General features: G+C 27.9%; 2 pseudogenes across 1 annotated transcript in view; one reads left to right on the top strand and one right to left on the bottom strand.

The window, feature by feature from the left end:
- LOC149062218 (uncharacterized) overlaps positions 1 to 26992 on the bottom strand; it is a 510544-nt pseudogene that overhangs the window by 35577 nt on the left and 447975 nt on the right. The window lies entirely within an intron of this gene.
- Positions 12281 to 14178, top strand: LOC149062246 (uncharacterized; annotated as a pseudogene).

Here is a 26992-nt window from a genome sequence, read left to right as displayed (position 1 = left end):
TAATGATAAAAATCATACAGTAAATAAAAAATCTGTCGAATTTAACTCGATTTAATACATCAAAATAACAATTCAAGTGTTTACGTGTATCAATTTCTTGGCTTACAGAGAATTTACGGCCCAAATCGTCATTGCCATTATTATCAACGATCCAGTTATAGGCCATATAACCTATATTGTATAAAAAAAAAAATGATTTATGTCTTTCTTTCTTTTTTTTTTAATTCAGCCAGATCAAAAAAAGAAAACAAAAGCCAAGGCGGGTTGAGGTCAGACACCCAACAACATCGGGTTGTCTTTGACCGTCTTGGCGATAAAAAAGCGGAGCAGGCCAGCAACAGGTACCTAATATAAATAATTTATATGAAAACTCAAAAACAAAATATAGTAGTAACAACTATGACTGATTCATAAATACTGATATCTACAGTCATAGGTTAGGTAAGAAATTAAAATTAAAAATATTATATATTATTAAAATTAATAATTAAAAAATTTATCATTGTTTATAAGTATTGATTTTTTTTTTTTTAAATCTTGATTTTATTAATAATTATAATCTAGATACATTTATAACTTCCTCCTATATAGATTGGAGATTTGTTATCATATCTAAAAATCTGCTTTACCTAATTTTGAGGTATAGGAAATAATAGTGGTTATTTTTGATTCAAATGTGAATAACGCCTATGCAAAATACCTATCTTTGTTCATAGTTTACCTAAATACCTATTTTTTGTAATTTTTAAAATAATTTTCTCACAAACAATGATAACAAAATTAATATTATTTAGAGCTGTAGTAGATACCTTTACAGAAGGCCAATTATAAAATTATAATATTTCATTGTTTCCCTAATTGGACCAAACAATTTGCTACCATGGCCTATATAGTGCACCTGCACCTCAAATTCTTGCCTTATCACTTGGCAAAATATATTATAATAGATTGAAGATTTAGTTTCTCAAATATGGTCCATAAAAGTAAGTACAGCGGTTCTCTTTTGCTTAAACAGTTTTACATATGCATTTAACCTGCTGCTTCTACACTTATATAACCTATCTCTTTCTAGTGGTTGTTTTCCATCTAAATGGAAAATTAGCTTTGTAAAACCTATTAATAAAGGAAAAGATTTAACTTATATTATTAACTATAGGCCTATTTCTATTATTTCTATCATTCCAAAATTATTTGAATCCATTGTTTATGAAAAAATATATCCAGTACTCACATCGTTATTAAACGAAGACCAACGTGGTTTTTTGAAAGGCAAATCTACAACAACAAATCTCTTAATGTTTCAAAAATATATACTAGATGCATTTGCATCCGGTTTTCAAGTAGATGTAATTTTTACAGATTTTTCAAAGGCCTTTTACAAAATAAATCACCTTATTATTTGTAATAAACTGTATTCTATCGGTATTCGTGACCCTTTCTTGTCTTGGTTGACCTCGTACTGAACGGATCGAAAGCAAACTGTCAAATTAAAAAATGTTCAATCCGATCTTTTCAATATTCCTTCAGGTGTTCCACGAGAATCTCACTTAGCCCCTTTGTTATTTTTATTATTCATTAATGATTTACACTTTTCTAACTTTAAAAAATTACTTTTTGCCGATGATATGAAAATCTTTCGTTTAATAAAATTACATTCAGGTACCTACAGTTCTCCTTCAAAATGATTTAATTGCATTATCTGTATGGTGTAATCAAAATAAATTACCGTTAAATATTGATAAGTGCAAAGTAATGTCTTTTACCAGATCTCGCTCTCCAATTACAAATGATTATACCATAGATAATATTGTACTTCAACGCGTTTTTGAAACTTGCGATTTGGGCGTTACTTTTGATTCTACCCTTTCATTCAACAAGCATTACTTAAATATTACTAAAAAAGAATCAAAATACTTAGAAAAATATTTTGCTTTGGAATATCAAATTAAAACTCTATGTTGTCATTCAATAAAGTAAAAAACTTAAAAAATAATAAGGATAAAAAATATTTAAAAATATAATTTTTTAATAAAAACGTTGGTTTTTTAACAACTTGAAAGAATGTAAAATAATATTTTCAAAAAACATTAATAATTTTTGAAATAATGAGTGTTCAGTGATATAAAAGAATCACCCGGGATATTACCAATAACGATCAACAATGGACATTTGGAAATAATTTATTATAAACGATATATAATGATAAAAATCATACAGTAAATAAAAAATCTGTCGAATTTAACTCGATTTAATACATCAAAATAACAATTCAAGTGTTTACGTGTATCAATTTCTTGGCTTACAGAGAATTTACGGCCCAAATCGTCATTGCCATTATTATCAACGATCCAGTTATAGGCCATATAACCTATATTGTATAAAAAAAAAAATGATTTATGTCTTTCTTTCTTTTTTTTTTAATTCAGCCAGATCAAAAAAAGAAAACAAAAGCCAAGGCGGGTTGAGGTCAGACACCCAACAACATCGGGTTGTCTTTGACCGTCTTGGCGATAAAAAAGCGGAGCAGGCCAGCAACAGGTACCTAATATAAATAATTTATATGAAAACTCAAAAACAAAATATAGTAGTAACAACTATGACTGATTCATAAATACTGATATCTACAGTCATAGGTTAGGTAAGAAATTAAAATTAAAAATATTATATATTATTAAAATTAATAATTAAAAAATTTATCATTGTTTATAAGTATTGATTTTTTTTTTTTTAAATCTTGATTTTATTAATAATTATAATCTAGATACATTTATAACTTCCTCCTATATAGATTGGAGATTTGTTATCATATCTAAAAATCTGCTTTACCTAATTTTGAGGTATAGGAAATAATAGTGGTTATTTTTGATTCAAATGTGAATAACGCCTATGCAAAATACCTATCTTTGTTCATAGTTTACCTAAATACCTATTTTTTGTAATTTTTAAAATAATTTTCTCACAAACAATGATAACAAAATTAATATTATTTAGAGCTGTAGTAGATACCTTTACAGAAGGCCAATTATAAAATTATAATATTTCATTGTTTCCCTAATTGGACCAAACAATTTGCTACCATGGCCTATATAGTGCACCTGCACCTCAAATTCTTGCCTTATCACTTGGCAAAATATATTATAATAGATTGAAGATTTAGTTTCTCAAATATGGTCCATAAAAGTAAGTACAGCGGTTCTCTTTTGCTTAAACAGTTTTACATATGCATTTAACCTGCTGCTTCTACACTTATATAACCTATCTCTTTCTAGTGGTTGTTTTCCATCTAAATGGAAAATTAGCTTTGTAAAACCTATTAATAAAGGAAAAGATTTAACTTATATTATTAACTATAGGCCTATTTCTATTATTTCTATCATTCCAAAATTATTTGAATCCATTGTTTATGAAAAAATATATCCAGTACTCACATCGTTATTAAACGAAGACCAACGTGGTTTTTTGAAAGGCAAATCTACAACAACAAATCTCTTAATGTTTCAAAAATATATACTAGATGCATTTGCATCCGGTTTTCAAGTAGATGTAATTTTTACAGATTTTTCAAAGGCCTTTTACAAAATAAATCACCTTATTATTTGTAATAAACTGTATTCTATCGGTATTCGTGACCCTTTCTTGTCTTGGTTGACCTCGTACTGAACGGATCGAAAGCAAACTGTCAAATTAAAAAATGTTCAATCCGATCTTTTCAATATTCCTTCAGGTGTTCCACGAGGATCTCACTTAGCCCCTTTGTTATTTTTATTATTCATTAATGATTTACACTTTTCTAACTTTAAAAAATTACTTTTTGCCGATGATATGAAAATCTTTCGTTTAATAAAATTACATTCAGGTACCTACAGTTCTCCTTCAAAATGATTTAATTGCATTATCTGTATGGTGTAATCAAAATAAATTACCGTTAAATATTGATAAGTGCAAAGTAATGTCTTTTACCAGATCTCGCTCTCCAATTACAAATGATTATACCATAGATAATATTGTACTTCAACGCGTTTTTGAAACTTGCGATTTGGGCGTTACTTTTGATTCTACCCTTTCATTCAACAAGCATTACTTAAATATTACTAAAAAAGAATCAAAATACTTAGAAAAATATTTTGCTTTGGAATATCAAATTAAAACTCTATGTTGTCATTCAATAAAGTAAAAAACTTAAAAAATAATAAGGATAAAAAATATTTAAAAATATAATTTTTTAATAAAAACGTTGGTTTTTTAACAACTTGAAAGAATGTAAAATAATATTTTCAAAAAACATTAATAATTTTTGAAATAATGAGTGTTCAGTGATATAAAAGAATCACCCGGGATATTACCAATAACGATCAACAATGGACATTTGGAAATAATTTATTATAAACGATATATAATGATAAAAATCATACAGTAAATAAAAAATCTGTCGAATTTAACTCGATTTAATACATCAAAATAACAATTCAAGTGTTTACGTGTATCAATTTCTTGGCTTACAGAGAATTTACGGCCCAAATCGTCATTGCCATTATTATCAACGATCCAGTTATAGGCCATATAACCTATATTGTATAAAAAAAAAAATGATTTATGTCTTTCTTTCTTTTTTTTTTAATTCAGCCAGATCAAAAAAAGAAAACAAAAGCCAAGGCGGGTTGAGGTCAGACACCCAACAACATCGGGTTGTCTTTGACCGTCTTGGCGATAAAAAAGCGGAGCAGGCCAGCAACAGGTACCTAATATAAATAATTTATATGAAAACTCAAAAACAAAATATAGTAGTAACAACTATGACTGATTCATAAATACTGATATCTACAGTCATAGGTTAGGTAAGAAATTAAAATTAAAAATATTATATATTATTAAAATTAATAATTAAAAAATTTATCATTGTTTATAAGTATTGATTTTTTTTTTTTTAAATCTTGATTTTATTAATAATTATAATCTAGATACATTTATAACTTCCTCCTATATAGATTGGAGATTTGTTATCATATCTAAAAATCTGCTTTACCTAATTTTGAGGTATAGGAAATAATAGTGGTTATTTTTGATTCAAATGTGAATAACGCCTATGCAAAATACCTATCTTTGTTCATAGTTTACCTAAATACCTATTTTTTGTAATTTTTAAAATAATTTTCTCACAAACAATGATAACAAAATTAATATTATTTAGAGCTGTAGTAGATACCTTTACAGAAGGCCAATTATAAAATTATAATATTTCATTGTTTCCCTAATTGGACCAAACAATTTGCTACCATGGCCTATATAGTGCACCTGCACCTCAAATTCTTGCCTTATCACTTGGCAAAATATATTATAATAGATTGAAGATTTAGTTTCTCAAATATGGTCCATAAAAGTAAGTACAGCGGTTCTCTTTTGCTTAAACAGTTTTACATATGCATTTAACCTGCTGCTTCTACACTTATATAACCTATCTCTTTCTAGTGGTTGTTTTCCATCTAAATGGAAAATTAGCTTTGTAAAACCTATTAATAAAGGAAAAGATTTAACTTATATTATTAACTATAGGCCTATTTCTATTATTTCTATCATTCCAAAATTATTTGAATCCATTGTTTATGAAAAAATATATCCAGTACTCACATCGTTATTAAACGAAGACCAACGTGGTTTTTTGAAAGGCAAATCTACAACAACAAATCTCTTAATGTTTCAAAAATATATACTAGATGCATTTGCATCCGGTTTTCAAGTAGATGTAATTTTTACAGATTTTTCAAAGGCCTTTTACAAAATAAATCACCTTATTATTTGTAATAAACTGTATTCTATCGGTATTCGTGACCCTTTCTTGTCTTGGTTGACCTCGTACTGAACGGATCGAAAGCAAACTGTCAAATTAAAAAATGTTCAATCCGATCTTTTCAATATTCCTTCAGGTGTTCCACGAGGATCTCACTTAGCCCCTTTGTTATTTTTATTATTCATTAATGATTTACACTTTTCTAACTTTAAAAAATTACTTTTTGCCGATGATATGAAAATCTTTCGTTTAATAAAATTACATTCAGGTACCTACAGTTCTCCTTCAAAATGATTTAATTGCATTATCTGTATGGTGTAATCAAAATAAATTACCGTTAAATATTGATAAGTGCAAAGTAATGTCTTTTACCAGATCTCGCTCTCCAATTACAAATGATTATACCATAGATAATATTGTACTTCAACGCGTTTTTGAAACTTGCGATTTGGGCGTTACTTTTGATTCTACCCTTTCATTCAACAAGCATTACTTAAATATTACTAAAAAAGAATCAAAATACTTAGAAAAATATTTTGCTTTGGAATATCAAATTAAAACTCTATGTTGTCATTCAATAAAGTAAAAAACTTAAAAAATAATAAGGATAAAAAATATTTAAAAATATAATTTTTTAATAAAAACGTTGGTTTTTTAACAACTTGAAAGAATGTAAAATAATATTTTCAAAAAACATTAATAATTTTTGAAATAATGAGTGTTCAGTGATATAAAAGAATCACCCGGGATATTACCAATAACGATCAACAATGGACATTTGGAAATAATTTATTATAAACGATATATAATGATAAAAATCATACAGTAAATAAAAAATCTGTCGAATTTAACTCGATTTAATACATCAAAATAACAATTCAAGTGTTTACGTGTATCAATTTCTTGGCTTACAGAGAATTTACGGCCCAAATCGTCATTGCCATTATTATCAACGATCCAGTTATAGGCCATATAACCTATATTGTATAAAAAAAAAAATGATTTATGTCTTTCTTTCTTTTTTTTTTAATTCAGCCAGATCAAAAAAAGAAAACAAAAGCCAAGGCGGGTTGAGGTCAGACACCCAACAACATCGGGTTGTCTTTGACCGTCTTGGCGATAAAAAAGCGGAGCAGGCCAGCAACAGGTACCTAATATAAATAATTTATATGAAAACTCAAAAACAAAATATAGTAGTAACAACTATGACTGATTCATAAATACTGATATCTACAGTCATAGGTTAGGTAAGAAATTAAAATTAAAAATATTATATATTATTAAAATTAATAATTAAAAAATTTATCATTGTTTATAAGTATTGATTTTTTTTTTTTTAAATCTTGATTTTATTAATAATTATAATCTAGATACATTTATAACTTCCTCCTATATAGATTGGAGATTTGTTATCATATCTAAAAATCTGCTTTACCTAATTTTGAGGTATAGGAAATAATAGTGGTTATTTTTGATTCAAATGTGAATAACGCCTATGCAAAATACCTATCTTTGTTCATAGTTTACCTAAATACCTATTTTTTGTAATTTTTAAAATAATTTTCTCACAAACAATGATAACAAAATTAATATTATTTAGAGCTGTAGTAGATACCTTTACAGAAGGCCAATTATAAAATTATAATATTTCATTGTTTCCCTAATTGGACCAAACAATTTGCTACCATGGCCTATATAGTGCACCTGCACCTCAAATTCTTGCCTTATCACTTGGCAAAATATATTATAATAGATTGAAGATTTAGTTTCTCAAATATGGTCCATAAAAGTAAGTACAGCGGTTCTCTTTTGCTTAAACAGTTTTACATATGCATTTAACCTGCTGCTTCTACACTTATATAACCTATCTCTTTCTAGTGGTTGTTTTCCATCTAAATGGAAAATTAGCTTTGTAAAACCTATTAATAAAGGAAAAGATTTAACTTATATTATTAACTATAGGCCTATTTCTATTATTTCTATCATTCCAAAATTATTTGAATCCATTGTTTATGAAAAAATATATCCAGTACTCACATCGTTATTAAACGAAGACCAACGTGGTTTTTTGAAAGGCAAATCTACAACAACAAATCTCTTAATGTTTCAAAAATATATACTAGATGCATTTGCATCCGGTTTTCAAGTAGATGTAATTTTTACAGATTTTTCAAAGGCCTTTTACAAAATAAATCACCTTATTATTTGTAATAAACTGTATTCTATCGGTATTCGTGACCCTTTCTTGTCTTGGTTGACCTCGTACTGAACGGATCGAAAGCAAACTGTCAAATTAAAAAATGTTCAATCCGATCTTTTCAATATTCCTTCAGGTGTTCCACGAGGATCTCACTTAGCCCCTTTGTTATTTTTATTATTCATTAATGATTTACACTTTTCTAACTTTAAAAAATTACTTTTTGCCGATGATATGAAAATCTTTCGTTTAATAAAATTACATTCAGGTACCTACAGTTCTCCTTCAAAATGATTTAATTGCATTATCTGTATGGTGTAATCAAAATAAATTACCGTTAAATATTGATAAGTGCAAAGTAATGTCTTTTACCAGATCTCGCTCTCCAATTACAAATGATTATACCATAGATAATATTGTACTTCAACGCGTTTTTGAAACTTGCGATTTGGGCGTTACTTTTGATTCTACCCTTTCATTCAACAAGCATTACTTAAATATTACTAAAAAAGAATCAAAATACTTAGAAAAATATTTTGCTTTGGAATATCAAATTAAAACTCTATGTTGTCATTCAATAAAGTAAAAAACTTAAAAAATAATAAGGATAAAAAATATTTAAAAATATAATTTTTTAATAAAAACGTTGGTTTTTTAACAACTTGAAAGAATGTAAAATAATATTTTCAAAAAACATTAATAATTTTTGAAATAATGAGTGTTCAGTGATATAAAAGAATCACCCGGGATATTACCAATAACGATCAACAATGGACATTTGGAAATAATTTATTATAAACGATATATAATGATAAAAATCATACAGTAAATAAAAAATCTGTCGAATTTAACTCGATTTAATACATCAAAATAACAATTCAAGTGTTTACGTGTATCAATTTCTTGGCTTACAGAGAATTTACGGCCCAAATCGTCATTGCCATTATTATCAACGATCCAGTTATAGGCCATATAACCTATATTGTATAAAAAAAAAAATGATTTATGTCTTTCTTTCTTTTTTTTTTAATTCAGCCAGATCAAAAAAAGAAAACAAAAGCCAAGGCGGGTTGAGGTCAGACACCCAACAACATCGGGTTGTCTTTGACCGTCTTGGCGATAAAAAAGCGGAGCAGGCCAGCAACAGGTACCTAATATAAATAATTTATATGAAAACTCAAAAACAAAATATAGTAGTAACAACTATGACTGATTCATAAATACTGATATCTACAGTCATAGGTTAGGTAAGAAATTAAAATTAAAAATATTATATATTATTAAAATTAATAATTAAAAAATTTATCATTGTTTATAAGTATTGATTTTTTTTTTTTTAAATCTTGATTTTATTAATAATTATAATCTAGATACATTTATAACTTCCTCCTATATAGATTGGAGATTTGTTATCATATCTAAAAATCTGCTTTACCTAATTTTGAGGTATAGGAAATAATAGTGGTTATTTTTGATTCAAATGTGAATAACGCCTATGCAAAATACCTATCTTTGTTCATAGTTTACCTAAATACCTATTTTTTGTAATTTTTAAAATAATTTTCTCACAAACAATGATAACAAAATTAATATTATTTAGAGCTGTAGTAGATACCTTTACAGAAGGCCAATTATAAAATTATAATATTTCATTGTTTCCCTAATTGGACCAAACAATTTGCTACCATGGCCTATATAGTGCACCTGCACCTCAAATTCTTGCCTTATCACTTGGCAAAATATATTATAATAGATTGAAGATTTAGTTTCTCAAATATGGTCCATAAAAGTAAGTACAGCGGTTCTCTTTTGCTTAAACAGTTTTACATATGCATTTAACCTGCTGCTTCTACACTTATATAACCTATCTCTTTCTAGTGGTTGTTTTCCATCTAAATGGAAAATTAGCTTTGTAAAACCTATTAATAAAGGAAAAGATTTAACTTATATTATTAACTATAGGCCTATTTCTATTATTTCTATCATTCCAAAATTATTTGAATCCATTGTTTATGAAAAAATATATCCAGTACTCACATCGTTATTAAACGAAGACCAACGTGGTTTTTTGAAAGGCAAATCTACAACAACAAATCTCTTAATGTTTCAAAAATATATACTAGATGCATTTGCATCCGGTTTTCAAGTAGATGTAATTTTTACAGATTTTTCAAAGGCCTTTTACAAAATAAATCACCTTATTATTTGTAATAAACTGTATTCTATCGGTATTCGTGACCCTTTCTTGTCTTGGTTGACCTCGTACTGAACGGATCGAAAGCAAACTGTCAAATTAAAAAATGTTCAATCCGATCTTTTCAATATTCCTTCAGGTGTTCCACGAGGATCTCACTTAGCCCCTTTGTTATTTTTATTATTCATTAATGATTTACACTTTTCTAACTTTAAAAAATTACTTTTTGCCGATGATATGAAAATCTTTCGTTTAATAAAATTACATTCAGGTACCTACAGTTCTCCTTCAAAATGATTTAATTGCATTATCTGTATGGTGTAATCAAAATAAATTACCGTTAAATATTGATAAGTGCAAAGTAATGTCTTTTACCAGATCTCGCTCTCCAATTACAAATGATTATACCATAGATAATATTGTACTTCAACGCGTTTTTGAAACTTGCGATTTGGGCGTTACTTTTGATTCTACCCTTTCATTCAACAAGCATTACTTAAATATTACTAAAAAAGAATCAAAATACTTAGAAAAATATTTTGCTTTGGAATATCAAATTAAAACTCTATGTTGTCATTCAATAAAGTAAAAAACTTAAAAAATAATAAGGATAAAAAATATTTAAAAATATAATTTTTTAATAAAAACGTTGGTTTTTTAACAACTTGAAAGAATGTAAAATAATATTTTCAAAAAACATTAATAATTTTTGAAATAATGAGTGTTCAGTGATATAAAAGAATCACCCGGGATATTACCAATAACGATCAACAATGGACATTTGGAAATAATTTATTATAAACGATATATAATGATAAAAATCATACAGTAAATAAAAAATCTGTCGAATTTAACTCGATTTAATACATCAAAATAACAATTCAAGTGTTTACGTGTATCAATTTCTTGGCTTACAGAGAATTTACGGCCCAAATCGTCATTGCCATTATTATCAACGATCCAGTTATAGGCCATATAACCTATATTGTATAAAAAAAAAAATGATTTATGTCTTTCTTTCTTTTTTTTTTAATTCAGCCAGATCAAAAAAAGAAAACAAAAGCCAAGGCGGGTTGAGGTCAGACACCCAACAACATCGGGTTGTCTTTGACCGTCTTGGCGATAAAAAAGCGGAGCAGGCCAGCAACAGGTACCTAATATAAATAATTTATATGAAAACTCAAAAACAAAATATAGTAGTAACAACTATGACTGATTCATAAATACTGATATCTACAGTCATAGGTTAGGTAAGAAATTAAAATTAAAAATATTATATATTATTAAAATTAATAATTAAAAAATTTATCATTGTTTATAAGTATTGATTTTTTTTTTTTTAAATCTTGATTTTATTAATAATTATAATCTAGATACATTTATAACTTCCTCCTATATAGATTGGAGATTTGTTATCATATCTAAAAATCTGCTTTACCTAATTTTGAGGTATAGGAAATAATAGTGGTTATTTTTGATTCAAATGTGAATAACGCCTATGCAAAATACCTATCTTTGTTCATAGTTTACCTAAATACCTATTTTTTGTAATTTTTAAAATAATTTTCTCACAAACAATGATAACAAAATTAATATTATTTAGAGCTGTAGTAGATACCTTTACAGAAGGCCAATTATAAAATTATAATATTTCATTGTTTCCCTAATTGGACCAAACAATTTGCTACCATGGCCTATATAGTGCACCTGCACCTCAAATTCTTGCCTTATCACTTGGCAAAATATATTATAATAGATTGAAGATTTAGTTTCTCAAATATGGTCCATAAAAGTAAGTACAGCGGTTCTCTTTTGCTTAAACAGTTTTACATATGCATTTAACCTGCTGCTTCTACACTTATATAACCTATCTCTTTCTAGTGGTTGTTTTCCATCTAAATGGAAAATTAGCTTTGTAAAACCTATTAATAAAGGAAAAGATTTAACTTATATTATTAACTATAGGCCTATTTCTATTATTTCTATCATTCCAAAATTATTTGAATCCATTGTTTATGAAAAAATATATCCAGTACTCACATCGTTATTAAACGAAGACCAACGTGGTTTTTTGAAAGGCAAATCTACAACAACAAATCTCTTAATGTTTCAAAAATATATACTAGATGCATTTGCATCCGGTTTTCAAGTAGATGTAATTTTTACAGATTTTTCAAAGGCCTTTTACAAAATAAATCACCTTATTATTTGTAATAAACTGTATTCTATCGGTATTCGTGACCCTTTCTTGTCTTGGTTGACCTCGTACTGAACGGATCGAAAGCAAACTGTCAAATTAAAAAATGTTCAATCCGATCTTTTCAATATTCCTTCAGGTGTTCCACGAGGATCTCACTTAGCCCCTTTGTTATTTTTATTATTCATTAATGATTTACACTTTTCTAACTTTAAAAAATTACTTTTTGCCGATGATATGAAAATCTTTCGTTTAATAAAATTACATTCAGGTACCTACAGTTCTCCTTCAAAATGATTTAATTGCATTATCTGTATGGTGTAATCAAAATAAATTACCGTTAAATATTGATAAGTGCAAAGTAATGTCTTTTACCAGATCTCGCTCTCCAATTACAAATGATTATACCATAGATAATATTGTACTTCAACGCGTTTTTGAAACTTGCGATTTGGGCGTTACTTTTGATTCTACCCTTTCATTCAACAAGCATTACTTAAATATTACTAAAAAAGCTTCTTCTACATTAGGTTTCATAAATAGGACTTGTAATGATTTTACTAACTCTGATACCTTAAAAATTCTTTATTCTTCTCTGGTGTGCTCTACTCTAGAATACAACTCAGTCGTATGGTCACCCTCTAGCGTTATTCATATACAAAGCCTTGAAAACATTCAAAATCGATTTCTTCGATTCATTTCGTTCAAATGTAATATCTCTCGTAAACCACACTCAAATTATACACTGTTATTAATGAAACTAAATATGATCAGTGTTGCTGAAAGAAGAAAAATATTGATCTGAAGTTTCTTTTTAAATTAGAAAATGGACATTTAAACTGTCCTGAACTACTTAGCTGTCTTAAATTTTATGTTCCATATTGTCGAACTAGATCTGCTAAAACGTTTTACATTTCATTTCAAAGAACAAATTATGCACTTGGTTCTCCTGTTAATAGATGAATGAAAGTAGCTAATGACGTCCAGGTTGATTTATTTATATTTAAGTCTTTTGAGTCTTTTTGTAATTATATTACTTATTTAATACATTATTTTTCTTTACCTATTTTTATTACTATTTCTGCTCTGTTACCTAAAATCTCTGATATTATATTATTTTATATTGTATTTATTTTGTATTGCTTTGTAAACATTATCTTTTTTACTTTATACTACACCTTTTTTACCTTATACTGTATTCATTTAAATAGATTTAGATTTATGTACACTATTATTGTAATAACTATAAAAATTGTTATTGGGTTCTCATCCCGTTTGAATTAATAAAAATAAAAAATAAAATAAATAAATAACCTGAAATCTTTCAAGTTTGAAAATACATTGCTGGAATACAGATGCATACTGTGTCATATTTTGCTAATGTTTGTAGGAATTTACCTAGCCAGCCGGTTGATGATAGCAATGTATTGGTTATATAATTATAATATCGTAACCTACACCAATAGAAACATGATAGATAATATGGAATTACTAGCAATAATAACTACTTAAAAATTAAAAAAATATCTGATAGGTACTATTTAATTTTTTTCTCCTGCCTATAAGTACATTATATGAATGAAAGTTTTCAAATGTGGTTATTAAGAACATTCTATATCTTAAATACATTTAGGCATTCTTAACATACTAATAGTTACACCAGCAAATTTTTTTTTTTTTTTCTTTCATTAAGTATAAAATAACATTGTACTATTAACATACATAACTACCCCTAAGTTTGTTTTTAATAATTTTTTGTTTATTTTTTTTTCAGTAAGCTGCCATCCAAGGAGAAAAAAGAATAAATAAACAATAAAAATATTTACATATATTTATATTTAAAATAAAAATTGACAAATAAAAGAATTATAAGAATAACTTAATCTTATTTTATAGTTTTTTCTTCTATAAATATCAGTAAAAAAATGTTGTCGTGTCAAAACTGCATGACATAATATATGGTTTTTTATAACTTTCATAAGTTATAGCAATAATAGAAACTATAAGGTTTAAAAGTATTAGGTATTTTTTAAGCAAGCGTGGTTTCTTATTATAGTGTTTAATGTTGAAATTTTGATGAAAACTCATCAAAATCATAATTTATAATGAAGAGATTCAAAGGTATCTACTGCAAAGAGTTTTCAATTATTAGCTGTACACTATACATAAAACTCAATAATTAGGTTTCCGGAGGCAGAATGTACATATCAGATAGCAATTTTACGTTCTTAAAATGTCTTAGTAATGTTAAAAAAATAACCTTATAATTTCTATAATATTCCAGATAGGTTCTAAGCACGTTTTTTAACATTTCTATAACATTTTTTTAGAGTTTTTTGGCCGCAAAAATGTAGTACTACTAACATTATAAAATAATTATCACTATAATGTTAAACTAAACTTGTTTTGTTATTTTTATAACATTTCCAGGTGGTTCAAATTGTATTTTTTAATGTTTATATTTTATATAATATTTTCTTAGAATTTTTTGGCCATAGAAATGTTGTTCTATTAACTTTTTAACATTAATATTATTTTAATGTTGAATACAACTTATCGCAACATTATTAAAATGTGTCACAATATCCCTAACAACACATAGACCTTCCCAGGAAGGTCTTGGGACTGATTTTTGAGTCTCTGAGTCTCTTAATAGGAAATACCTGTTTAAATCCCAGACATGTCTTAGGCGGGTCGTAGCCCATTCGGCTCCCGTTTTACAAAAAGGTCAATTCCCAAACGGCTCCCGTCCAAAAAGGTCTAACGAACAGGTAAATTCCAAAACGGCTCCGGTTTTGTACACCACAAATTCCTTCCCACTTTATACAGACTTAGGACTGTCTCAAAAGAGGTGTGGTTAAAAATGTCTTGGTGTACACTATCTAAATTATTAAAATTATATAAAAAAAAAGTGTATAGTATAATATTAAATTTTAAGTTTTTAACGTTAAAAAAATATTTAAAAAATGCAAAAAACGTTAAAAAATCATATATCGGGTAAATTTGTTAAGCACAATTTTTTTATATAGTCTATGCGTGATATTTTATTTGATGAAAACTCGTAAATGATTTTTTCGACGAACTCTTGCTTTTTTTTGCGTGCATATGTCCAATAATTATTGTAGAGCTTACAATTATACATTTATACCTATTTGAACATTTTTTTTTTTGACGGGAGCCGTTTCGGAATTTACCTGTTCGTTAGACCTTTTTGGACGGGAGCCGTTTGGAAATAAGCGAACAATAGACGGGAGCTGTTTGGGATCCGACGCTTAGGCGGTCTGTAGGATTCCTAATGTCCGGGTTCAGACTTTCCACAAGACTGCCCGCCAGGAACCAACTGGCCGGTGATACACAACATGGACCATTATGGTCTGTATATTTCCCATTATATTCCTGTTTGTAGTCTATTAAGGTCATGGAAACTTCTTGAAAAGGTTATAAATATATCCCAATAAGGTCTCAATGGTTCCTGTATGAGTCTTGTAAGGAATTCATTTTGGATCCAAAAAATCTACTGGAATAATATATCTCTTATTTATGTCCTATTGAGGAGTCAACCTTACTTAAGTGTTGTAATTTGTAAAAAATACATTTACATTTTTAATTATTTACAATTAGATGAGTAAATCTTATTGTCAATAGGGATTTTAACATGACCCCATTCAATTATTTTAAGCCTTCATAAATTTTAAAAATTAACAACTATTTTTTTTTCCAAAGATTTTTAAACAAAATATAAAGGTATTTAATTTGTGGGAAAATCAATTCATTTTTAATATACAGATTTAAATAATCATTTGACTACGAATTTACTTTTTGACAGTTCGTTTTGTGGCAATAGATATCGTGCAACCATGTCGGAGAAAAGATTTTGTTTTCTAATTAATTGCCTTAGATTCGATGATCGAACAACTCGTTTGCATCGTAAAAATGAGACAAAACTAGCACCGATTTCAGTTGTATGGGATATTTCAATGATCAACTGTAAAAATAATTACAAGCCTAGTAGTTACGTCACAATTGATGAACAGTTGGTCGGCTTTAGAGGACGATGTCTTTTCAAAATGTATATCCCTTCAAAACCCACAAGATACGGAATTAAAATTGTTATGATGTGCGACAATGCAACAAAGTATGTCATTGATTCGATTCCGTACTTGGGTAAAGGAACTGTACCAAATGGACAAGTTGCAGCTGACTTTTATGTTAAAAATTTAGTTAAATATATTAAAGGTTCTAATCGTAACCTTACAATGGACAATTGGTTTTGCAATGTACCACTTAATCAATCACTTTTACATGACGATAAACTTACGGTTATAGGAACAATTAAAAAAAACAAAAGAGAACTTCCAACTCAGTTCACTGATATTAAATTTCAAAATAGAACTTCCGATACATCGTTTTTTCTATTTCATGAAGATTTTACGGTTGTTTCTTACAAACCAAACAAAGTAAACTTGTGACATTAATTTCATCGGCACATCATGATTCATCGATTGATCCAATTACAAAAAAACCCGAGATAGTGTTGAACTATAATGCTACCAAAGGTGGGGTGGATTCATTTGACCAGATGACTAACAATATGAACTGCAGCCGCAAAACCAAACGTTAGCCTTTATGTTTTTTTTATAATATGTTAAATATAGCTAATGTCAATGCGTATGTTATTTACATTCATAACTTTTACAATAAAAATAAAAACGATGAAAAACCAATGTCTAGATTACAATTTATGCTATTTTTACACAAAGAACTAACTAATGAATGGCAACGACATAGATTGAGTTTTCCAAAAATCAGTAGAGAACTTAGAACTAACATCCAAGACGCGTTAGAAGAAAAGCAAGTACCAATCAACGACAAACCCCAACACTGTCCTCGAAAGTATTGCGATTATTGTTCTTATAAAAAAAGAAGACTCACAACCACATACTGCATTGAATGCCAGAGACCAATTTGTGGAGAGCATCAAAAAAAAAAAAGTGTCTAGACTGTTAATAAAAAGATCTTTTTTATAGTTATTACGTTAACAGGAAGTTTTTATTTTCATTATTTTGTCATTATACATTTTTATATATTATGTACTATTATGTTAAGTTCTACAAATAAGTACAAAACAAAGTATTTTTATTTTTTTATTTTTTTTGAAAAATATGTTTAAATTTGTTGATGTGATGTTAACTGAATACATTGAATAAAAAAAGTATGTACAAGATTTAACAATTGTTAAATTCTAAAAAGATGGTAATTATATAACTAAAAACAAATATGGCGTAAATTTTACGCATCATTACCTATAGTAACATGTAAATTATCGTTACTATACTAGGTTAATATTGTTGAAGCATTATTTATAGTTACTATATAATTACACCTACCTGTCTACCTTGTTTTGAATTCTGGACCAAGCAAGGAATATATTGATATTTCAGTGATAGTTATGTGTTCAAATTGCATAAATCGTCAGATTCGCGAACATTTTCAAATTATCTTTTTGTAGGAATTCATTATATCATTCCATCCAGTCGACATTTTTCTATCAAATATTTATTTTATATAGGTACATGAATACATGATAAAATGTTCAAAATATTTTGAGTTATTGTTTATACCCATTATTGTTAATAAAATATATATTTTTTATTTTATTCTGGAAACGTTCAAAACAATTTTTCACTAGAAAATAGTCTAAAATATATTTAACCTGTGCGTCTTTTTTTACAATCATTTGAATTTCAATTTTTTCAAAATTCATCAAAATCACGGACATTTGCAAAGTATCTATGTCTCTCGTAATATAATGTAAGTTATAGATCTAACAGTAATGCCAACAAAATATAAAAATATACAAACATAATTCATTTTTATTGACATTTTGGGTTTAAATTTTGACAAAATACGATACTTCAACAATAAGATATTCAGTAATTTTTCTATCTTATCTAAAAATGTTATTCGTGAGTATTTGACACTTTTAAAGTATTTAAATTATTAATAATAGCAGACCTTGTAGTTGTTACTATATTAATTAGTCATTTAACGTGTTAAAATAGAATAAAAAACCGAAAAAGTTTCAAATTTCAAATGTATAATATAAATCACTTAAAAAGATTTGAATCATTTTGAAAATTTTATCAAGTATAGGAATATTTGTATATAATATATACCAATATCCCTATGATAAAACAAGATGTAAATTTCACGTTTCTATACAAAAATTTGTTTTTGAATAACAAAAATAATAAAAAAATCGGTACAAAATAAAAATCGAGTAAATGTATCCAATGTAATAATATGAAATTCGAATGCCCATGAAAAATTTAATTTAACTTTCCGGTAGACATTTTTTTGATAAAGGCGTACAAACTTATGAAGTCTTTAATTGAATTTTCAAATCTCATATTTAAATATATACATTTTTATGGTGTTTTACCTCAAAATAATTTTCACATTTTCGTGATTTTTAGGTATTTTGTCAAAATTCGAACTATGTATAGTTTATACGTCTCCATGGGTGGAACATAAAATACAATTATTTTTCTTTATTCTTTTTTCCATAAAATTCAACTTTCCATGTACCTATTAGGTTTTAAAAAGAAATTATTTTTAATTGTCTTTATTGTTTCTGCGTCTCGCAGCAGCCGACAAAACACAACGTGACACGTAATTACTTATTTTTTTTATAATTATTGTTAATGTATTAAAAAAAAGATTCTTCGTAATTTTATTTTTGGATTGCAAAGTAGTAACTATACTTAGTACTTACATTCTGTATGTGTGGCATTTTGCTATATTTTCAAACCAATTATCTAGGTACACGGCTATTATTTTTTTTTACTAGAGAAACTTATGATATATTTAGTTCAAAATGTTCAATTATTAGGTGATACAATTTTTAATTTAATTATTTTTATATAGGAATATATTATCTTATATGATGTCATCCATTAACTTCTCTGCGAATAATATTATAATAACGAAAGACCTGCAGTCCCTTTGTGGATGGCTTAATGTCAACCATCAGAAGCACGAAACCAAAGTATGCGATATAAAAAAAAAAAATCGAAAATTCCGACGTGAGTAATTTTATTTTGTACAATAATAGATAATTTTTGTGTCATCGCTCAACGCCCTTTTTGAGCGTAAAACTTGTTTTTTTTTTTTACATTACCATATTTTCTGATAGGAATGTGAACCTATAGTTGATATTGTAGTGTGATGGTAAAAAAAATCTAATTATAGTTCTCAAAAGCATAGGAAAAAATAATTAACGAAAAACGGAAATGTTTGCGCGATGCCTGTTGTATTTGACAAAATTCATTTATTTTATGTAATTAAAAAATAACAGTAGACACATGATGTTTTCTGGATGTGTTTTTTTTTTGTGTCTGTCATCACGTTTTGCTAAAGTCAAATTACATTTTTATGAGGGTTTGAATTTTAAAAACCTTGGATATTCACAAATTTCTCATTTAGCGATTTTCTTATTTTGGTGTAACTCTAAAAAAAATGACCGCGGGTACTTGAAATTTTCACTGAATGTTTATATAAGCGTTTGATATACTAGACAGATAAACCGTCTCCGCTCAGAATCGTTTTTCGTATACAATGATATAATATCATTGGATTCAAATTTAAATCCATCCATTACAGTTACCCGCTATACAGTAGAGCGACATCATGATTCACTTTCCCGCTTTTTTTTTCCTTAACTCTAACTTAACCTTTTTTTAAATGTCTTATGTATAGGATGCTACATTTGCCGAGACACAAAACACGTAAGCAGGAACTGTCCGTGTAAGTAAAATATCCCTTTGTAACATAATAACACTAACATACTATATACCAGGAGTTTTTTTTTATCATAGAACACTCATTATTTCAAAAATTACTAATGTTTTAGAAAATATTTTTTTTACATAGTTTCAAGTTGTTCAAAAACTTTAAATACTTAAAACTCATAAACTACTTGCCCTAAATTCAATTTTTATGAATCAAAATACTTAGAAAAATATTCTGCTTTGGAATATAAAATTAAAATTCTATGTTTTCATTCAATAAAGTAAAAACTTAAAAAAAAAAATTAAGGATAAAAAATATTTAAAAATATAATTTTTTAATAAAAACTCGATCTAGTTATACCTATATTGTACAAAAAAAAAAAATGATTTATGTCTTTCTTTCTTTTTCTTTTTAATTGAGCCAGATCCAAAAATGAAAACAAAAGCCAAGGTGGGTTCAGGGCAGACACCCAACAACATCGGGTGTCTGTCTTTGACCGTCTTGGCGATAAAAAAGCGGAGCAGGCCAGCAACAGGTACCTAATATAAATAATTTATATGAAAACTCAAAAACAAAATATAGTAGTAAACTCTATGACTGATTTATGTAAAATACTGATATCTACAGTCATAGGTTAGGTAAGAAATTAAAATTAAAAATATTATACATTATTAAAATTAATAATTAAAAAATTTATCATTGTTTATAAGTATTGATTTTTTTTTTAAAATCTTGATTTTATTAATAAATTATAATCATCAAGTGGATAGACACTTAGGAAGAGTGGATATTCCCTGTAAGCTCTCGTCTATGGTTATGTCCATGGTCTTAGACGATATCTTCCAATATTGTGGCTTTGTAAGTGGCATCTACCAGTCATTTTTTTTTTGTACTTGCATTATTTTTGTTACCTATATGATTAAATAAATTCACCATTTAGTTATAATTAAAATTGCAAAAGTATAAAAACAATTTGAGTACGTGAATATCTAAATGTTTGAGGATTGATATAATTATAAGGCGTATGCTTAGCATTTTTTTTTTTAAATAAAGGGAACTCTAACCACAGAATAGATTTAATCTATGCTGTGGTCCAACCTAATGAGACTCCACCAATCCAACACTGAAAATATACAAATAAATATTATTAACTTGGTATGAAACTGTATATGGTATTATAATGGACCTATTCGCGATGCGCCTAGCTGAATTTTGCTCTGGTTTATCAAATTAGACAGCACATAAAAAAAAAACAGTTCTGTATAGATAGTATTTTGTTTTTTTATATTACCGTTCATTTTAATAATTATAGTAATACTTATTTCTTTATATGAAATGTGAATTTTGTTAGTATTTTATAATAATTATTGCAATTATAACTGCAAGTTTTATATTTATATTTAGGTTCCACGATTAAGACCTAGTTTGAAGTCAAATGCAATTCCACATTTATTATTGTTACGTATTAATAATGTTTATATATATATATATATGGTGGGGGATTTTCATACCATACGCGACGTATGTGTCTCGCACGACATTTAGTTTACGTATGTTGTTTCTACGATAAACACGTCATAATCATTCATACCTATATACTGTAGTTATACTGATTAACATTTAATTGCTGCATTTATATTAATGCAACGATCCAACAAATTGGCGACGAAGAAAATTTTTAAACTCATCTCGTATTAAATTAAAATATTTATAAAATGGGTGAGGATAACAAAAATATAACTCAATTCTATAATATAATAGAACATTACCGGGAACATTTGAATCTGGAAACGACATAACAATATTTGAATCAAGACTTACAAATTTTTTCATTGAAAATGGAATAAGTAACGAAGTCCAGAAGAGAGCTATACTCTACTATCTTCTATTAGTGAGGAAGTTCACAAAATATTATTCAGTTTATGCGTTCCAGCCAAACCAGACGTTCAGACACATGACACACTATTAAGTTTGTTAAACAATTATTACAAGCCAGTGAAATCATACTTCGCATCAAGACACGCATTTTACAATACAAAGCAGAGACCAGACGAAACTGTAGCTGAATGGTAAATATACCATTCAAAAGTTAAAAGTAAAGAATCTGGCATCAAAATGTAATTTTTCAACGGAATTACAAATTGTAATCCGTGACATTTTTGTTGTGGATATGAACGCGGGACCAATTCAAGATCGATTACTACCTAGAGGAAGATGCTTCAAAAATAAGCATCACGTATTCGCATCTTATGGAAATTTCTGCTGCAAATGAATCTACAATCAACAATAAAGCCGGATGGATAAAAGAAGAAGCTGACTTCAAATATCAAAAACAAAGTCAGCAAGCAAAATCAGCCAAGCAGTCAATCACGGAAAAATCAAAATATGGAACACGCGGTCGATCAAACCACACACAAAAAGAATGCCGATACAAGGACTACAGTTGTAATATTTGCAATATCAAAGGTTATTTGGCACCTATGTGTAAAGTAAGAATAATAAACCAAAATATGATAACCGCTCACACAATAAATTCTTATCCGAAAATGCAGGTAATAGCTCGAATGAAATTATTCATGATGACGCAATCGCGTACAATTTAACCGACACTTTTTTCAATATGATTGAAAATAACTTTCAAAACAAAGCAGAACCGTACATTATCAATTTATTAATTGAAAACAAATATATAAAATTTGAAATAGATACGGGGGCTGTACATAGTGTAATGTCAAAACAATTATATGATACAAGTTTTAATAATTTAACTTTATTACCAAACGATATTTCACTACACGATTACGTCGGAAATGAAATAAGCCCAATAGGAAAAATAATAGTAAATGCTAAATATTTGAAAAAGTCTTTTAAAATGTGTATTTACGTAATAAAAAACGGAGGACCGCCATTAATTGGTAGAAATGATTTAAAAATAATAATAAACTATTCTCCCATTTATAACACTGTAAATGTAGACGAAAATATAGAGAACATATTAAAAAATTTCGAGCATTTGTTCAAAAATGAAATTAGCACCTTTAATAAATACCAAATATCGCTAAACATTAAAAAGGGGGCAATACCCAAGTTTTTCAAGCCAAGGTCAATTCCTTTAGCACTAAAATCTAAGGTAGAGTCGGAAATTGATCGTTTAATAGATAATAATATTTTAACTCCCGTGAACTACAGAGAATGGGCCACTCCAATTGTTCCATCTTAAGCCCGACGGTACAGTTAAAATTTGTGGAGATTTCAAAATTACAATCAACCCCTTATTGGAAGGAACTGAGTATCTTTTACCAATTATAGAACATCTTTATGCGAATATAAGTGGCTCAAAATATTTTTCTAAAATAGATCTCAAAGATGCATATCAACAAATGGTAATTAAAGAGAGTGATCGCAAATACACTACGATAAATACTCACAAAGGTCTATTTAGTTATACTCGAAATCCGTTCGGAATAAAAAGCTCAGCTGGGGAATTCCAAGAAGCCATGGAAATATAAACCGCGGGCTTAGAAGGGATTGGTATATTTCAAGATGACATAATAGTTGCGGGAAAAACAGTAGAACACAATAAAAGATTAAAAAAATTACTTAACGTTTTATCTGAAGTTGGTTTAAGTGTTAAACAAAACAAATGTAGTTTTTTCAAAAATTCAATTGAATATTTAGGCCATAAAATTTATGAGCATGGCTTGCACACTTTAACTAAGCACATAAATGCAATACAATCTGCCCTGGTTCCAGAAAATAAAACTATGTTAAAATCATTTTTAGGTTTAGTAACATATTACATTAAATTTGTTCCAAGAGCAGCGGACATTTTTAAACCATTATACTCATTAATGAGACAAGAAAAAAATGGCTATGGTCACTAGAATGTGATCAAGCAAATAATAACATAAAAAAAATTCTTATCTACGGGACTTGCCGTGTTAGCACATATGACTAAAAACATCCCATAAAACTCACGGTTGATTCTTCGTCATATGCACTAGGTGCAATCATATCGCACACTTATCCTGACCACTTAAAAGACCGAATATTATCAGACAGTGAATGCAAATTTCCACACATCGAAAAAGAAGGTCTAGCCATAAATTTTGGCATACAAAAATTTTATGATTATTTATACGGTAGAAAATTTACATTAGTTACTGATCACAATCCGTTAATCCACATATTAGGAGAAAAAAAAGGAATACCAATTTATGCGGCAAATCGCTTACAACATTGGGCATACGTTCTTTCTGCATTTGATTTTGAAATTAAGTATATTAAATTAGAAGGAAATACTGCTGATTTTTTATCACGCATTAAAACAAACCAATGTAGCAATAATGTTAATGAATATGATGACGCCCACATTAATTTTATTCACGAACAGTCACCATTTCCGTTAGATTGGCACAAAATTAAAATTGAAACGAAAAGAGATCCAATTACCTCTAGAGTATTACACGCTACAAAAACAGGTTCATGGAGTAATGACTTTTCAATAAATTCCGAATTTAACTCATATAATACACACAAAATTGAAATTACAGCTGAACAAGATTGTTTATTTTGGGGCTATAGAATAATCATATTTCGTAAGTCAATTCTAACTGAACTGCATTCTTGTCATATTGGCATGTCGAGTATGAAAAGCATTGCGCGTTCGTATTTCTAGTGGCCTGGTATAGATAAAGAAATTGAGGATATGGCCCGAAACTGCAATCAATGCATAAATGCAAGACCTAACCCTCCTAAGTCAGTACTAACTCCGTGGAAATGTCCACAAAGACAATGGACGAGACTGCATTGCGATTTCTTAGGTCCGTACAAAAACAAAACAATCTTAATTATTGTTGATGCAACCACAAAATGATTAGAAGTTTTTCAATTAAATTCGATGACAGCACAAACGGTCATAACAAAACTGTCTGAGTTAATTGCACGTTTTGGCATTCCCAGAACAATAACAACTGACAATGCAAAATGTTTTAATGGCGATGAATTCCAGTCATATTGCAAAACACTAGGTATCAGGCATTTGACAGGGACACCTTTCCACCCAGCCTCAAATGGATTTGCCGAATCTGGAGTAAAAATAGTTAAGCAATTTTTAATAAATGTTCAACATCATTACACCAATTGAATACATTTTTATTGATGTATAGAAATACTGTACACTCAACCACAAATGAAACGCCAGCAAAACTTATGTTTGACCGCTCGACACGTACTATTTTTGATTTATTAATCCCAAATACGAATGAAGTAGTTATTAATAACCAAATTACACAAAAAATTCCGGAAAAAGAGATATTAATGTAAAAGAGGGTGATTTGGTATTGGTTAAGGATTATCGAAATAAAAATGAAAATTGGCAAAAAGGAAAAGTAACAGAAAACATTAGTCAAAACACTCATAAAATCATACTAGACGAGAGTTCATAATGGATAAGACACACTGATCAGATATGGCCATACAACCAAATAAACAATTCACTGTCCCCTGCAACCACCATGATAGATTTACCCAATAATGATTCTACTAAATCTGAACCACCAACACATAATATCACATCGATTGATACACAAACTCCTAGACCCTCCAGGATAAGAAAGACGCCTCAACATTATTCTCCTTCTAATTATAAATAATGAATTATTAATTTGCAGATAATAATAATAATTATGTTTGTTTTTGAATTAGATCAAAATAAGAAAATCGTTACATGAGAAATAAAAATATGAATACCCAATGTTGCAAAAATATTAAAGATTGTATTGTATTAAGTATTATACTTAATGATAAGCAATATTACTTTATTAAGTATCATTATTAATATATTATGGTAAATTTAATATGCATATAATAAACACAATTTGTTCTTAAATTATTATTACTTCTTATAACACCTACCTATTTTTTAAATAGGTACCTAGTTTATTAAAGTTTAATTAACTTTCATTACAGAATATACTTTTGAAAATAAAAGTATTATTTTCTAACTACATTGATATTTGAATAAACTTATTTTAATGTTAATTTAACCAATATTTATATTTTGAATTACGCCAAAATAGTTTTTAAAACACGCGTCATGCAAAGTGTTAAATTGACCTAGTTTTAAACCCAGAGTAGTAGTTTCTACAGTTAAAATAGCATTTATTAGTTATTTAAATTAACTTGTAATAGTGTTGATTTAACAACAATTAATTTTGATTTTAAACTCGATTTAGTTTTTCCAACTGTTAAATAAGCATTTATCAATTATTTAGTTTCACTTATAGCTGTGATGATTTGACAACAGTCCACTTTGATTTTGAAACGGATTGAAGTTGCATTGACATTATTTGGTGTTAAAACAAGTATTTAAAAATGTCAATAATCGTTCCTACGAGTGTTAAAAAATGTAAACCCAATAATGTTAAATCAACTGCAGACTAGCCTTAGCTCAAAAACGACGATCAATTGTGACCTATGTTTTCTATACGTGTGGTTGTACGATTTTTAATGATTATTTATATAAATGTGGACCGTAAAAATCGGCAATACCGGTGTGATGTACACGCCGTAGACAAAGTATTCGTATTTGATAATTAACAATTTGTAAACTTAATTACACCCTCATATCTCGCCAAATACTATTGGCCTTACAGATTTCGGACCTATGAACAATTGTGATTTATTTAACATCTTTAGTTCAATTTTGAAGTATCTAAGTCATCACGATAATACTTGCGAAGTCGAGTTTGAAAAAACTTTGTTACTGCAATCACTTATAAAAACTACAGCCGTCAGCTGAATGACTACAGGGTTTTTGATATTTTT

This window comes from Diuraphis noxia, unplaced genomic scaffold, assembly GCF_037042655.1.
Source record: "Diuraphis noxia isolate RWA-SAM2 unplaced genomic scaffold, SU_Dnox_SAM2 contig0001, whole genome shotgun sequence".
NCBI classification, from domain to species: Eukaryota; Metazoa; Arthropoda; class Insecta; order Hemiptera; family Aphididae; genus Diuraphis; species Diuraphis noxia.
The sequence above is the reverse complement of the archived record's forward strand: the minus strand, read 5'-3'. Positions and strand labels throughout refer to the sequence as shown.